This window comes from Equus caballus, chromosome 18 (assembly GCF_041296265.1).
Source record: "Equus caballus isolate H_3958 breed thoroughbred chromosome 18, TB-T2T, whole genome shotgun sequence".
NCBI lineage: Eukaryota > Metazoa > Chordata > Mammalia > Perissodactyla > Equidae > Equus > Equus caballus.
This window is the reverse complement of record NC_091701.1, coordinates 34,574,696-34,591,318: the sequence shown is the minus strand read 5'-3', so window position 1 is coordinate 34,591,318 and position 16,623 is coordinate 34,574,696. Positions and strand designations below refer to the sequence as shown.

General features: G+C 44.8%; 2 long non-coding RNA genes across 3 annotated transcripts; one reads left to right on the top strand and one right to left on the bottom strand.

The window, feature by feature from the left end:
* Window positions 1-232: 232 nt before the first annotated feature.
* On the top strand, window positions 233-7,032 carry LOC111768904 (uncharacterized). 2 transcript variants are annotated; one of them, XR_011428218.1, is made up of 3 exons: window positions 233-357; window positions 1,267-1,356; window positions 5,426-7,032. It is a non-coding gene; the product is annotated as an uncharacterized lncRNA (long non-coding RNA). The 2 variants fall into 2 exon arrangements; XR_002801549.2 differs by lacking the exon at window positions 5,426-7,032 and adding an exon at window positions 2,759-4,667.
* On the bottom strand, window positions 5,114-6,023 carry LOC138918647 (uncharacterized). The gene is made up of 2 exons (XR_011428219.1): window positions 5,875-6,023; window positions 5,114-5,785 (listed from the first exon to the last, which is right to left on the bottom strand). It is a non-coding gene; the product is annotated as an uncharacterized lncRNA (long non-coding RNA).
* Window positions 7,033-16,623: the final 9,591 nt, after the last annotated feature.

Below are 16,623 nucleotides of genomic sequence, written 5' to 3'. Positions count from 1 at the left end.
TGCCTTGCAGTACCTGGCATGTGTCAGCTAATTAGTGAATGAACAAACGACTAAACGAACCAAGAGCAATCAAATTCATTGAATTGTGATGAGTTGAATAAAAATTCAATGATTAAATGGTGCAACCCAAATACAACAATTTTCACCGTAATTAATTTATCAGTAGATGCGACGGGCATCTGGTTCATGCACCAACCCTCAATGACACCCGACTGCTGTTTGTCATTTCTAGATGTCCTATTATCTGGAAGAGGCTTTGGGGACTGACCTTCACTCAGGTTTCTGTCCAGCTTATCTTCAGAAGCCCACATGTTTTCACAACAGAAAGTACAGACTCTGTCATCTTCGGCAAGTTGGGTAATTTCTCTGAGACTCAATTTCTTCAGTAATAAAATGAGGATAATAATAGCAAAAACTTAATAGAGTTGATGTGAGGATTAAATGAGTCAACACGTGTAAAAGGGCTTGGCACAGTGCGTGCCACAAAAGAATAGTAAAGGTTGGCTATTACCCTCCACCTCCTTGTCGTCCTCCTCTTACTCCTACTGTCACCACCACTGCAGCCTTTGCTGGTATTTTTGCTTTCTGTTTCCCATTAAGATGCCAGTATAGCCTTGCTTAATTGGAGGAAGTATTTATTCTGAACTCTGACCTTTCTCTTCCTTGAACTCACTTAGGAGAATACAAGGAATTGCCATCTGGCATAATTTCACCTTATTTAAAGTTAAGTAGAATAAATTTGAATGACTTATCAGCTCCTGGGAACACAGCGTTTATCCTTTAGAGAATCAAACAACCACCACCTTATTCTCGGGAGGAAAAATGGTACTAAATTAGAATATATTTTTGGTCATACAGATTCTACAAAAATTTGTTCTTGAATCTCTAGTCATCTAGGTAAAAAGAGGATTTTCCAAAAGGGAGGGGAATAGGCGGTGGTGCTGTGAAGAGAAAAATGACCTTGCCCTTGGGCTCTGTCTCTGCAGGGGAGGTGGTGCAGGCTGGCGGTGGCCGCCAGGTTTCAGCTGGCTTCAGTCCTGAATCTTCTCTCCATCCTTTACCTCTTGTATGATTTGGAGCAGATTATTCTCTTAGCCTCCTCTTTCAGCTTCGCTTTTCTTTATAAATGGGACCAAGATCTACTTCATATGAAGATTAAATGAGGTCATACAAGTGTGGTGGGAAGAAAATATGATTTTAAAATCTAACTTCAGATGCTTCCACATGAAAGGGCCTCAACAGAGGAAAATTTATCCTTTTTTCTAGGGAAGGATGTTGAATGGACCATCTACTTCTGAGAGGCGAAGCCCCAGACCCATCTGGATGGGAGAGGCCGAGATTGAGTGGGCAGTAAAGGTAACCTGCTCTGAGTAACAAGACTTCTAAATTTTCTCCTTGAAGCTCAAGAAAAGGAGTTTGGACCCTGAGCTAGAGGAAAAAAGAGAGGAGGGAACAAGCCCAGAGTGCTCTTTAGCAATGGGTATATTGGATAATGAAGTGAGGGTTGCTTTTTCTGTGGTGCTCCGGTGTTCTGTTACCCTTTCCCATCCTCAGCGAAGCTTTCTAGCTTCCTTAGACTTCAGTTAGCAGTGCCTTAGCCTTAGGGGTCAAGAGAAGGTCATGTTCAAAGCGTGCTTGGGCAGTCCACAGGACGGCAATAGGGGATCAAGCAGTGAGTGTAGAGCAGGGAGCAAAAACAAGTGGTGAGAGTACCCACCAGGAAAATGTAACTTCCTCTCTGGTGCACCTCAGAAATCTTAGGGAGGGAGCTGGATTCTCCCTATTCGTGTATTTGCATTTTATTGTCTTTATATTCCTTTGGGCCCAGAAAGCTAGAGGGCTTGAGGACAAGTGAAACATACTTTCCATTAAGCGCTTTCTCCTGCCACCACCTTAGAACAAGCTTCCAACGTCTCTAATGTGGACTACTGCATTGCTCTTAACCAGTTTCTCTACGTCCTCGACTGTCCCTTCCAATCCATTCTTTACACAACTGCCAGAAGAGCCAAAATGGATCAAATCACCACCCTTCTTAAACCTTTTCTTTGGCTTCCCATTTTACCTTGAATAAAAGCTCAACTCCTTCTCTTGACCTAACAAGCCTGCGTGATCTGCCCCTGCTTCCGTGAGCAGCCTCATGTGGTCCTCAATGTTCCCCTCCCTGACGGTGCTCCAGAACCCTCAGGGTCTGTACACACCCTTCTCTCTTGTGCAGAATTCCACCTCCTGTTCTTCAAGTGTTTGGCTCACTCCACTTTCAGGTCCCAAGACCAATGTCACCTTCTCAGTATGACCTTCCCTGGCCAGTCTAGATAAACAGATCTCACCATCTGATCTGGTTACTATCTTTTGCAACACCCTGGATGTTTCTTCATCACATGTATCCAGCTTTGTGATTATTCGTCTTTTTCCTTTCTTATTTACTATCTGTCTCCATGAGGGCAAAGGCTTTGATTATTTCACAAGCCCCACCACGCATCTAGCACCTGCTTTTACGCCTGAGCCCTAGCAGGCACTCAATAAATATTTGAAGGATGAATGAATGAACATGTGTCCAGAGTAACGCTGTCCAATTGAAATATACTGTGAGCCACATGTGTAATTTTAAATTGTCTGGTAGCCATATTAGAGCATGTAAAAAGAAACAGTAAAATTAATTTTAATAATGTGTTTATTTACCCAGTATATCCCAAGTCTTATCATTGCAACATCTAATCAATATAAAAATTATTGAGGTATTTTACATTTTTTGTCCTAGGTCTTCAAAATCCATTATGTATTTTACACTTGCAGTACATCTGAATTTGAACTAGCCATACTTCAAGAGCTCAATACCCACATGTGGCTAGTGGCTTGTGTTCTGGACAATGCAGGTCTGGAGCACACTAGTGCTCCATATACGGGAGCTGTTAGACAATAAAAATAATGCAAAGTGTCGGAGGAAGAAAGGCTTATTTTGAGAGCTGTGGGGAGGTGCCGTATTGGTCAAGTCCACGGGGTGAGTCTTCATTCACCTGCTAACATCTAGAATGGCCAAGAGACCTTGAGTGCCCTGGATAAATGAGTAGGGCCACTGGACCAGGATAAAGGTGGACATCAATGTGAAAGTCCTTGCCTTCCAGACAGCTGCAGAGAGAGTGGACAGCAGAGGACAGCAAAAGAGCAACAGGCTTTTCACGTGGATGGGAAGAGACAGTGGGGAGGAGACAGTGGGCAGCAGCCTTTGCTGGGAAGGCCTCTGCCACAGAGTATCTCAAAATGGAATCCATCCAGACGCCATCAGAGATGTTACAGAAATGGCCTGTTCCTGGAGTATGTTGGTGGCAGAGTATGTAATGTGGATTCTTTTTTCCTTTCTATAGAACTTCTTTCAGCTAATTTGTCACCAGCATGCTTCCTGTTGGGAAGCTGGAACCAGCCAGCTAGGCTGCGTAGTGAAAAGAGTTTGACCCAGGTTTCTGGGCAAAATTGTCTTCCAAAAATGACTTTTACGTGTGAGCCACTCTCTGGATAATATTCCCCATTGTATCCATGGCACAGTACTTGGGAGAAAAATCCATTATGTATATTTAAAACTCAGTTTTAATACAATGAGGAAAAAACATATGTAGGGCAAAGAGAAAGACCACTAACTCTGGTATCCAAAGTAAGAGACGTCTCCCACCCACATCTGACTAATGATTACATTTAATTGCTCAATGCCGTTGTCTCTTGTCACTGTGAGTTCCTGAATCGGAGGGAAAAGGGCAATTAGTGCCAAGTCACTGAGCCCATCTCTTTGCTCTTTAGGAACAATCTGGGTGGTGGATTCTGAACCATTTTGCAAAGAGTTCCCAAAGATGCCAGTGGGGCTCTGTAAGCAGGGGCAAGTTCAGCATATTTAAGGGAGAGTTCTGCAGTGTCCATCTGACAACCCAGCCTACAGCTCAGAGGGAACGATTTTAACATTTTGACTTCTCCAGACGATGAAGACCCACCCCCCAGGTTTCAAAGAATATCTGTCAGTAATATCTTATTGAAGATCCATGACTTACACAAAATGTCCTGTAATTTTTCTGAGAGATTTCCAACACAGAGTGAGGAAGGTAAGGGGGTTACAGGGCTCATTCCCCAGCACTAAGAAGGCTGCTAATTTGATAAAGTATCAGCTGCTGTTTGACAACGAACAGAAACACACCATGAAAACACAACTGTTCCTTTCAGACTGTATTAATAGAAAAATCTAGTAAACAAGAAAGATTAGTACAAGAATATTCTACCAAGTAGATCCAATTTCTCCAGGGAAATGTTAATCTCTACGGCTACAAGCTTTCACATTTAAAAAAAAATGAGTCATCATTGTATCACTGATTATTTTAAGAGATTTTATAAAGGTTAATGGGTGTTAGAATCAAATGAGTTTTCTTTTCTATTTCTTTTTTCCCCTCCAAATATTTGCAATGAACATTACAAATATATCCTTAATGATCAAAACATTAAAATGTATTTAAAGCTTCTTATGGGCCCCTTGCCCGTTTCATTCCTCTTTGCTCCCTAAACTTAAACTATATTATTCAGTCTCAGCTCCTTGCATGCTTTCTACTTGCTATATAGGTGTGTATCCATAGATGAAATACACTATTTCCTTTGCACATTTTAAAGTTTAAATAAAAGGTAACTACTGCTAATAGTTTGTGTCTTCTTGCAGAAATTTTTATGAATATAAAAACATATATTTTATATAAATAAGCTCATACTATATACACATTTCTACACCTTGTGTTTTTGACGTAACATATTTTAGATGTCTTTTTGTATTCACCCCTAAAGACCTATCTCATTCGGTTTAACAGCTGGACGTATTCCATGTTAGATATACCCTAACTTCTTACCCGGATTTCTTATCGATGGGCATTTGAGTTGTTTACTTTCCCCTCTTGCAAACATTCCTCTATTACTAATATTGCTGAAGATATTTCTGTGCACTCATAAAAGTATATGTATGAACTAAATTTCAAAGCTTGTATGCATTTCAAATTTTGATAGACATAGCTAAATTGCTCTTCAAAAAGTATGAGAATGTCTATTTCCCCATATTCTGGATATTATCAAGTGATTTAACATTAGTCAAGCATTGGTGAAAAACAGCATTTTATTGTTTGAATTTGCATTTCTTTATGTATGAGATACAAACTCTTCATTTATCTGTTGATTATTTTTTCCTTTGAACTGCCTATTCATAGCCTTTTCTTATTTATATTAATTGGATTTTTTTCAAATTGCTGTATATATATGCTTTTGTGTATTAGGGAAATTATCCTCATTCTTCTATGTATTGCAAATTTTTTTACCAGTTTATTATTATTTTTTACTTTGTTTATGGTATTGTTTAAGTTACAAGACCCTGCTGAATTTGATTCTTTCTTACTTCTCTTTCTTGCTCTAGTCTGTGTCCTTACCGCTCTAAGATTTCCTATTGAACAGTGACAGAACCAAAGCAGGGCATTGCTCATAAACCTGCCTCTCAGAATTGAGGGATCCCAGCCCTTGGGACGGTTCCAGCAGGTGCTAAAATTTGTCTGACAGGAATGTCGTGCAGAGGACAGAGAGACTGGATGAGAAGACTAATTAGAGTTCCTTCTGCTTTTCGGGAAACTCCATGGTGCTATGAAGAGTCTGGCTGGAGTGATTTTTTGGAGTCTTTTGGAAGGAGCATCGTTTTTTGGAATGTTCATTGTCTGTAGTTACATGCGTTTACTGTAAGGGAGTTTTCCATCTTGGCAGTGATTTAAGCCCGCGTGGCCCGCTGGAAAGAAAAGAGGTTGAGACAATGTGACTCAGGGGCTGTGGCCAACCCCACTCCCACCCCCACCCCCTGCCACTCCGCATACACACCTCTCTGCCCTTGAAGGTCCCAGCGCCTCCCTGACCCATGTGAGGAATGAGGAGTGGGTTTGTGTGACATGCGAGGCCGCCAAGGGCTGTTGTGGGACCATCCGTATCCCCTTCCCAGCCCACATGCAGTGTGTTTGCTAGCTTCTTCCTGAAGACGGACACGTTCCCCTTTCTGTTTACACCATGGACACTCAACAAATAGCAAACGTTGGTCGTCATAATAATCCATGGTTACCTCAAAAAACAATCAGCTCTTGAGTAAAACCAGCATTAGCGGGACGCCAAGCAACTGTCTCGGCTCAGGCGCCTCAGAGCAAGCTTACTATTTTGTAGCCAATGACCTTTCAGGGCGAGCTCGCTCCTGAGTGTTACTGGAGGAGGACCAACTGCTTTTCCAGAGTGCACAGAGGTGGCTTCCGACAGCTGTCTGCCCAACTGTTTGATGTCACCTCTCTATTTAGCCCATGGACTGGACCTGAGCAAAGAAAACAAAACAACAGCAAGTGCTGAACTGTACACATGGCGCGGCAATGGAAATGGCTTCTTTGCTTAGACTTTGGGAATGCTCTGCAGAGGCCAGGCTGCAGGCTGGCAAGGGAGGCTAAGCCAAGATCTGGGGTCACTGTTTCTAAATTAAGGACTTCAGAAGTTTGGATTAGTTTAGCATGTAAATTTCTCAGACCTTTCCGTCCTGGGTTCATTGGAGTCTGAGTCTGGGCTGCTGACAAGGGGGCAAGGCTAGTGAAGAGAGCGATGGATCCAAGAGAATGATCAATCATCTCAGATTTCTTCAGAGTGGGAAACCAAGATGCTCCAACATGGTGGTGTGGTGCAGTGCTAAGGGACCTGGGGTGTACCTGGAGAATATACCAATAAGTAAGAGGTGGCACCTCTTAGTTCCGGCTCTACTGTGGCCCAGGCATTTTGTCTCTAGGCTTAGTTGATCTGAGTTTGCCTGTGTGATGGGAGGGTCAGACTTCACTAGATGAGCCCTGAGGCCTTTGCTGGCCTCTGATTCTAAGAGCCCAGTAACCTTTGCAAGATTAAACAGAAGCCAGAAACTATCTGTGAGTCCTTGACTTCATCCACAAATAGGTCTTGTAACCATTTTTTTTAATGTCCTCTGTGAATTTTATATAAATTTTGCCCCTCCCTAAATCTTCTCCATGTTTCCTGGACTATTTGTACACCAAAGAGGGTTGGGGAGACGGGACAGGTTCACGATTCTACTCACTGGAGCAGAGGGAGCTTGACAAGCTGGGACAATTACTCAAACTTTTAAACTCCGAGTCCAGCTCTTGTCTGTCACTGTCATTGATAACAAAAGCAGATATACATTGAATACTCAGAATAAGTGAGGAACTTATTGTGTCAGGAACTTGGTTAAAAATAACCAAGGCTCACACCGTCATCACAGAGGTAAATTTTAGATAACAAGGTGAAACGCACAGCACAGGGAGTAGCATTTTGCAGATTTCAGTGGATGCTCTGGGAATGGGGAGACCCCTCATTGGAGTCTTTTTTTTTTTTTTGGAGGAAGATTAGCCCTGAGCTAACATCTGCTGCCAATCCTCCTCCTTTTGCTGAGGAAGACTGGCCCTGAGCTAACATCCGTGCCCATCTTCCTCTACTTTATATGTGGGACACCTACCACAGCATGGCTTGCCAAGCAGTGCCATGTCCGCACCTGGGATCTGAACTGGCAGACCCCAGGCGGCTGCAGTGGAACGCCTGCACTTAACCACTGCACCATCGGGCCGGCCCCTCCCTGACTGGAGTCTTGAAGGAAGAGGCCTCAGCGCTGTGAAGAAGAACTGGGAGGTACCCCAAGCCAGAAGACATATGAGCAAGGGCACACGAGTGCCATGTTGGGAGACAAGGAACAGATGAGCCTCTGAAAGACAGGACCAATGAAAGCAAGTAGACAGTGGATTCAGCTGGAAGCAGGTTTTGAGGTTTTGGCAGACACTGCTAATTGCCTATCCCAATATCTTGTTGTCTCTTCCTCCTTAGTAACCTAACGCTGAGTTTTAGCTGAGCTTCCTGCTGCTCAGAATTAAGATTACAATTTCCAACCTACTTTGCAGTTAAGTGTGACATGTGGGTGAGTTCTGGCCAAAGAAATATAAGCAGAAATGTTCTGGGGGACTCTGGGAAGGTGCATGTTTATATTCCCCCTTTCTTCCAGATACTTGGAATGCAAATGGGATGGCTGGAGCTCTAGCAGCCATCTTAGACCAGGAAGCGAGTTGAGAATGGGTATCATGTGTTAAAGGTTGTAGAAAAGAAAAGGAGGAGATTGGGTCATTAATAATGCTGGAAGCTGCATACTAGCTTGAGACTGTTTATCTTTAGACTTGTTTCACATGAGAGAGAATTTTAAGGCACAGCTCTTTAGTATTTTTCTGTTGTATGTACATCCTATCTAAAGTAGAACCAGATTGCGGTAGGTGTAGGATTCCAGAACAAATTGTCTAGATTTAATCCCTTAGAAGCCAGGATACCCTATAGCTTTTTAATCAATCTATCAGTTATATTTGGGGCATCTACTCTTCATCAGACCCTGTGCTAAGTTCTGAATAGATGTTAAGTTGATTTTCTGAAGACTGCAATACAGAGATGCTTTTGTGGTTCATCTAAATTAAAGTAGAGCTTCCTCTCTACTAAGATATTCATTTTACTTTGGCTCATCACGTACCATTAGAAAAATATACTTGATTATACATTCACTTCCCAAAAGCACCTAAAATATGTCAAATTCATGAGAGTGTTTGGCTGAGGCAGGGAGGCTGGCATCTTTTAAGGGGAACTTAATATCTTTAACATTTGCTTAAAAATTAAACTGGGAGCAAATATAACAACTCCTTTCACATTCCCCCCAACACACACGCTCTAAGTGCTGAGTCCAAAGTGGGGCTGTTGCCCCAAAGCCGATTTCCTAATGAGCTTTCAGGAGACGCTGATGCAGCTGGTCCACAGAGCACACTTTTTGTAGCAAGGGACCAGGAAAGTCACCTGTCCCAGGAAGTGCTTTTATCCAGCTTCTCATGAACACTGTGCGAGCAGGGCTGACAGCTGAGGCACAATAGGGAAACCATTGGTGACCATTTAATGGCTGTGCTGTTCCAATGCTCAGAATGGGGCCCATTCGGGATGGCAATCCCATTATATTCCTAAGCACTCTCTTTGTAGTAGCAATTTCTAATAAAGATCATGATGAAGATGATGTTAATGACATTAAGAATAATAATGGTGGGGCCGGCCTGGTGGCACAGCGGTTAAGTGCACACGTTCCACTTCTCAGCAGCCCAGGGTTCGCCAGTTCGGACCCCAGGTACAGACCTATGCACCGCTTGGCACGCCATGCTGTGGTAGGTGTCCCACATATAAAGTAGAGGAAGCTGGGCATGGATGTTAGCTCAGGGCCAGTCTTCCTCAGCAAAAACAGGAGGATTGGCAGTGGATGTTAGCTCAGGGCCAATCTTCCTCAAAAAAAAAAAAAGAAGAAGAAGAATGGTAGCTAACCTTTTTTTTTGAGTATTTACCATGTGGCAGATATCAGGAAAAGTATATTACTTGTATGATTTAATTTAATGCTAACAATAACTCTGTGCACTAGGTACTATTGTAACCTCCACATTTCACATGAGGATGCTGAGACTTGAGAAGGTAAGTAACTTCCCAAGGTCACACAGCAGGTTCACAATAGCAAAGGCAAATATTTCCTTCCTGCTTTAAGAAGGTTAGCGAGTTCTCTCTATCGCCCCAGAGGGGTGCAAGCTGAGTCAGGGTCCTGAGCAGAGATTTGGGGGCTAATGGGAGGCTTTATCTGGCTATTTCAGAAAGCAGAACATCAATTTTGACTCCCTGGGTGTTGAGAACGTTTGAACAGTGCCCTCCAAGCGTACTATGCACAGTGACGTTCTTTTTGAATATATCACAGGGGGAGAGTTAAAATATGAGAAATGTATGTAAAATTCTCTTTGAAGAGCAAATGGAAAGTCCCTGTTTATAAATGTATCTCCTTTCTTAAAGATTCAGACCGAGTGCCTTTGGGATATGGAGATAAAAGCTTTCCTCTTGAACCAGGCATGTGTCACAGCGACTGTAGGGAACAGTGACTCAGCAGGAGGATTCCACAAAAGACGACAGGAACTGAACTATTTCCAGATGTCTTCAGCTCTCGGAGCTGGGAGGACTGTGGGAGGCTGAGGTGTCCCCCCCGTTCCTCAGCAGAGGCTGGGCAGCCATCTTCTGTTCCCTTTGAGTTCCAGTAACTGCTGCCTCATGGAGCAGGCTGCTCATTTGTCAGCTCTAGTTATTAGGACGTCTCTGTCCATATTAACCCCAAATCTACCTCTCTGTGACCCCCGTTGCCCTCCCCTGAGCCTTATCCTGCCCTTAAGAGCTGCTCAGACTCTGTCTAGGCCCTCTTCCTCATGACACGAACGTATGACCCTGTTTCCAAGCTGCAGCTCTGACGTTGCCTATCTCAGATCAAAAGATAAAACTCTGTGTGTGTGTGTGTGTGTGTGTGTGTGTGTGTGTGTGTGGTGTTGGGGGAAGGAAGGAGAAAAGACGAAGTCAGATCACAGCTCAAGGGCTAGCTGGTTAACCCTGGTGCCTGATCACGCACGTGCGAGCCCACCTTTGCTGGCGGCTCGCCGGGCTTGTCCATCTGAAAGGTGGTTCTGCCCAGTGATCTCTAGCCTGGAGCGTCCAACTGCTCTTTCTGTTGCCTGTGAGTTACCTCATGAGGGAGGATGAGAGGGACGCCTGGAATGGGCAGGTGCCTTCGAGTTTATCTCAGCCTTGGAGCCCGCAGAGGCTGGGCATCCAGACGATCTATCATTCCAGAAAGCATCCCTATGCCCACACACCGCCCTCACCCCCAACACACGGGCCCGCAGCTCTGAATCAAAGGCAGGGCCGCTGCCCCGCAGCTGATGAGGGGCAACTCAGGGGCTTCTTAAGAACCCGAGAGACCGCAGGTCACCACAGCCCCTGTGACGGTATCCACCGTTGACGGGACACCCAGAGGGAGCCCTGGAGTCTGGAGCAGGCAGCTCAGAGTGGGAGCCAGCAGTGTGCGTAGGAGAAAGGGTTCTGGTGTCAGCGCCGCAGCTTATTAGCAACTTTCCTTACCTCCTCTGACGCCCAGTGTCTGCATCTGCCAGATTTGGGTGTGAATCTGTGCCTTACCAGCCTTAGCACCTGACGCGTACTCCGTAGCTCTCCACTTCCTTTCTTTCTTGGCTCAAACTTTGAATATTGAGGTAGGAAACCACTTAGTGAATAATGTTTCCTTGAGATTTCCCTCGTGGTTCATTAGAAGCAAAAGAAGGAGAGAGAGAGAACATCAAAGGCAGCTGAGATTGGTAGGCTGAGCCCTGGCCTCGGAGAGTCGGGACCCCTGGACTTCTAGCCCCGGCTTCTGCAGCTAACTGGCTGTGTGACCTTAGGGAAGTCACTCTACCTCTCTGGGTGGGCCTCGATTTCCTCATTTCTGAAATGAACACCATAAACTGAAGTAATTTCTAGTGTATTATACTACACAAAAATGCTGATCCTTGTTCTCACTCATTCAAGTCCACTACATACCTTTCACATGCCGGGAACAAATCCCTGAAGTCCCTGTCCTCAAGGTATCTGTGTCCTGGGGAGGGAGACAGACAATAAATAGACAAATACATGGTGAAGGTCAGATGGTGACGAGCACCACAAGGGAAATAAACCAGGGCAATGCGACGGAAACGGACGGGGCTGGTGGGCGCCGGCTTACCCATGGTGGGAAGAAGTGCTGTTTGAGCAGAGAGCTTCATGACAGGAGGAAGGGAGCCCAGGGACGATTTGGAGGAAGAATGTTCCAGGTGGAGGCCACAGCAGGTGTGAAGCTTGGAGCTCCCAGCAAGAAGGCCCAGGGATTGGAACCCACTCAGTGGGGGATGGGGAGCCGGGAGCTGGGAGAAGGGGGCCGATGGAGGAGACTGAATTCCTTCCTAGGGTGAGGGCTTTCGTTTTATTCCAGCTCTTAGAGCTGTAGGTCAGTCCCTGTGTAACAGATAAAAACTGCTTCTCCCACCGCGCTCCCCGCCTCTGGTGGTGGTGAGAGGTCAAAGGTGAGAGGAGGCTGGGTGGGAGGGGGGAGGAGCAAGCGAGCATAGAAGGCTCCTTGGAGAACTTGCGAGGCTGGTGACAGAAGGAAGGAGGCTGGAAAGGGATGCAGTCTAGTTCATCCTGCATTTTCAAACTCTGAATGCACTATTTAGAAAGAGGAGAACCCCTATTTCCTCCCACCTTCCTCTTCCCCGTTGTGTTTTCTCCTCGAGTTAGAACATGGAGATAGTTGATGTCAATGCCTATGCTTTGTCTCCTAGATTACTTTTTTCTTCTTTTTGAGGACGATTAGCCCTGAGCTAACATCTGCCACCAATCCTCCTCTTTTTCGCTGAGGAAGACTGGCCCTGAGCTAACGTCCATGCCCCTCTTCCTCTACTTTTTATGGGACGCCTACCACAGCATGGCTTGACAAATGGTGCATAGGTCTGTACCCAGGATCCGAACTGGTGAACCCTGGGCCGCCGAAGCAGAATGTGCAAACTTAGCCGCTGTGCCACCAGGCCGGCCCCTAGCTGACTTCTAAAATATTTGCAAAGCTGAATAATTATGTGTTGTGCAGACATTGTTCCCATATTATCTTCCAAAGTCGCTATTTCAAGAAAATCTTTTGAAAGCAAAGAAAAAGAAAAAGCCACTACTTTCCTCGCCTTGGGTTTGTCCCCAGGGATGCGTGGTGTGGCGTGGCCACATGGGCTGGTACAAGGGGCTGTCGGCTTTCCAGAGAGGTATAGGCAAGTTCAAGTCCTCTAAGACAAATGAAAGAAATAATAAAATGAAATAAACTGATAAATAAGAAGAGCCAGCCTGGGACTGGATTCCTGAATTTGAAGCAATGGGCAAATACAAACATGGACATGGCTCAGCTACTTCCAGACCTCGGATCAGCTGTCGCTTCCTGTACCTAAACTTGGACCAAATTGAAAGACCAGAATTGGCTGACTTGGGCTTTGCATTTTGTCTCCTCTCCCCAGCTCACCTTTCCTGGAAGCCTATTGAGGAGGGATGGCTCCAGAGGGTGGGTAGCAGGAGGAAGGAGAGAAATGGTAGGCAGAGTGGTACCCACTCCCGAATTAGCTCCACAGCATCCAAGAGAATTGGAATGGAACTCACTCTCTACAAGTAATAGTGGCCCTCTGGCCATCGCTGAAAAGTCTGCCTGGGACACTGGCCCAATCATCAGAATTAATACCGTTTCCAAGATTATCAGTGTGGACCACACGACACATGGGTGCCGCTTCCCAATCAAAACCTCCCAAAAGCGTAATAAGGGCTAACAGAATCTGACCCTGACATGTATCCCTCAATGGTCCCCTGCTAACCCTCCCCATCCCTCTCTTCCCGCCTCCTTGGTTTGGTTCTTGCTTGAATAGGTCAGGCACATTTCTCCCTCAGGGCCTTTGCATGTGCTATTTCCTCTGCCTGGTATGGTCTCCCTCAGACACTCACATGGCTCCATCTCTCCTTTCACTGCAGCCTGTGCTCTGACTTCACCTTCTCATTCCTCATCCTTGGCTCTCCCAAACAGCTTGCCCGCATCGCTTCCCTCTCTTATTAGAGTATTGATCTGTTCCCATGTTTACTGTCTCTCTCACTAGAATGTAAACTCAGAAGGGCAGAGACCTTGTCTCTTTTAGTCACTGCCACATCCACGTCACAGTTCCTAGCACATAGTTGGCACTCCATAAATATTTGCTGGCTGAATGTTTAGATTTGTGGGACAGAGTCTTATTTGCTGGTCCATCCAATGTCTCCAGCACAAGCTTTGTTCCTGTGCCTACAGAGATCATTGGCATTATGATATTGATTATTTCCCTTGCTTGCGTGTGTTTGTGTGTGTGTACACACATGAATGCATTTGCATGTTAAGAATAGCTCTAATAAAATTGCTGTTTTTTTTTTTTTTAATTTTTGGAAATTGTAAAAGATGCATGGTTGCAAATTTAGGAACCCATATGGACAGGAAATGGAGGAAACTTCAGGACTCCAGCCTCAAAGGCTTATTGCAGAGCTCAGGGAGGGAAGGCTGGTGTGTCTTCCTGCTGTCTCGTCCTGCTGACACATAGGCAAGGCGATGTCCAGGACACGCCTGATCTCTGGGCAGTGCTGAGGATGGATCTCAAAGAGGGGCTCCACTGAGCTGGGGGTGATAGGAGCTAGGACATATTGGCTCAGATCTCTTTTGGGTCCTCATTTCTCCCCAGTAGCCACAAGGCGCTCTGTGCTTTCACCCACATTGCCTTGGGGAGTTGATTGATTGCTTTTTTGTTTGGTTTCTCTGTTTATGTGAAACAGTTAACGGTCATGAAAAGACCTCAAGACCTCTGAGTTCTCTGCCTGGTTTCCTCTCTCTTCCCCAGGAGGACTAGCCTAGTCTGCATGAAAAACCCCATAAGGCAGTACCAAGAAGGGGGTCGTCACCTGTGTGTCATTCCTACTGCTTTCATTGACTAGGTCTTTTTGGTCTGGCTTGCATTCATAAGCAGCGACATCATTTAGCATCTGTTAATCCAAAATTCACTAAGCACATATATTTTGAATCTTTTAGGTCATTCGATAACTATTTGCTGAGTGCCTGTTATAATGCATTAAAACAAAAAATCAAGGGGCTGGCTCCATGGCTGAGCAGTTAAGTTCGTGCACTCTGCTGCGGCAGCCCAGGGTTTGGATCCTGGGCGCGGACATGGCACTGCTCATCAGGCCATGTTGAGGCGGCGTCCCACATCCCACAACTAGAAGGACGTGCAACTAAGATATACAACTGTGTACGGGGGGTGGGGGGGGGTGGGGAGATAAAAGCAGAAAAAAAAAAAAGATTGGCAACAGTTGTTAGCCCAGGTGCCAATCTTTAAAAAAAAAAAAAAAAAAAATCAAATTCTGCTTTGCTTTTCAAGAGCAAAATTCCAATATGTAAAGGAGGGAAAAAATGGAGCAATTCTGCTGTAAGCTATTTCTGGGGTGACCCCAATGGAACTGCTTCCAACTACCGGGGCTCCAAAGATCATAGTTTAGAAGACCATGGTCAGTAAGAGTTTTTTTTGTTTTTTTTTTGGTGAGGGAGATGGGCCCTGAGCTCACATCTGTGCCGATCTTTCCTCTATTTTGTGTGTGGGTTGCTGCCACAGCAGGGCTTGATGAGTATGTAGGTCCACTCCTGGGATCCGAACCTGTGAACCACAGGCCACTGAAGCAAAGCACACAAACTTAACCACTAAGCCACCTGGCTGGCCCCAAGAGTATATTTAAATATTTAAAAAAAAGTGTTCTTCTCGGGTCTATAGCAACAGCTGATTTTAAGTAACATGTCCCCAATTTAAATCACAGTCTGTTTAACCCTCTGGCAAACTACTGAAATTCCCACTGCTTGGCAGGTAGACAGGTCTAAATGTTGATTCAGAGAAAGGAAGGCTCCATAGTAACGAAGTGTTGCATCTAAAACTTGTGCGCAAAGGAGGTCATCTAGATGGGTCAGAGTTCTCTAGATCTTTTGGCATCATATTGTTCAGACTGTGCCAGACAGTTGAGATTCTGACCGTTGGCCACCAGGTACGTTTCCTGTAGTGCCATCGGTTCAGACAGTGGCAGGAAGCATTTCTCCTTCTGGCAACTCACTGGAAGGCTGGCTGCCTGAGAACTTGGATTTTCTGGATCTTTTCTCAGGCAGTATGGGAAACAGATGGAGAGCACACAGTCATTCTCCTTACCGTCTGATCCTCTGTGCAACTATTGAGGTTGACTGGATGATTCCAATGTCCAAGTCATGATGGTTTTCTGTTAGAAATAACTCAATTTGCATCTAAAGATAAATAACAAAATACAGCTTTTTCTAGAGCGGTATAAACTGGCTATATTTGAAATTACACATTTTGAAGAATTTAGCATGTCCAATACTTCTGAAAACATATAAACTTTAATAAGTTGATTTTTGTTTGACTATTTCTTTTCCTTTCGGGTTATAAATTCTATCTTTCCGTAACTGATGTGTTTAATGACGACATGATGATTTTCAAACAAGTGGTCGCATATCCAGTAATCATTGCCTTAGTCTAATTGTAAAGGCCGTACTATAGCAAATCAAATGGTGCTGATGCCAACATGAGAAATTTATACACACACTCATACACACGTGTACATGTGTGCGCATATATTTACATGTGTGTGCGTAATGTATGGAGAAGGAGAAACACTGAATTACAGCTTATATCACCCAAATGTACACTTAACACTGAAGGGATACTCATTTTTGATTTTAAGGAGTTGTTTCCCAGGCAAATCGGTGAGGCAAGTCAGTTGTCTATACCTTACCTTTAAAGAGACCCAAATGCCAAGTGTGTAGCTCAAGGCTGCTCAGAGGTAAAGGGCAGATCTGAGGTCAAGGTTTTGTGGTCAACTCAACGTTTCAGGTCCCACAATATCCTCCAGGTCCATTTGCTGCTGCCCGGGTTTCTCCGATCTGGCACCTTTGTATACTTACTAAATCGGAAAGTAGTTCAATATTCGAGGGCTGGAGGCTGGAGGTGGACCAGCAGCCAAGGTGAATCCCAGAGGCTCTTTGAGATTCATTCACTCATTCAAACATGCATTTACTGAGCAACTACTATCCGCTGAGTTGCAGATAAATAAACACCACTC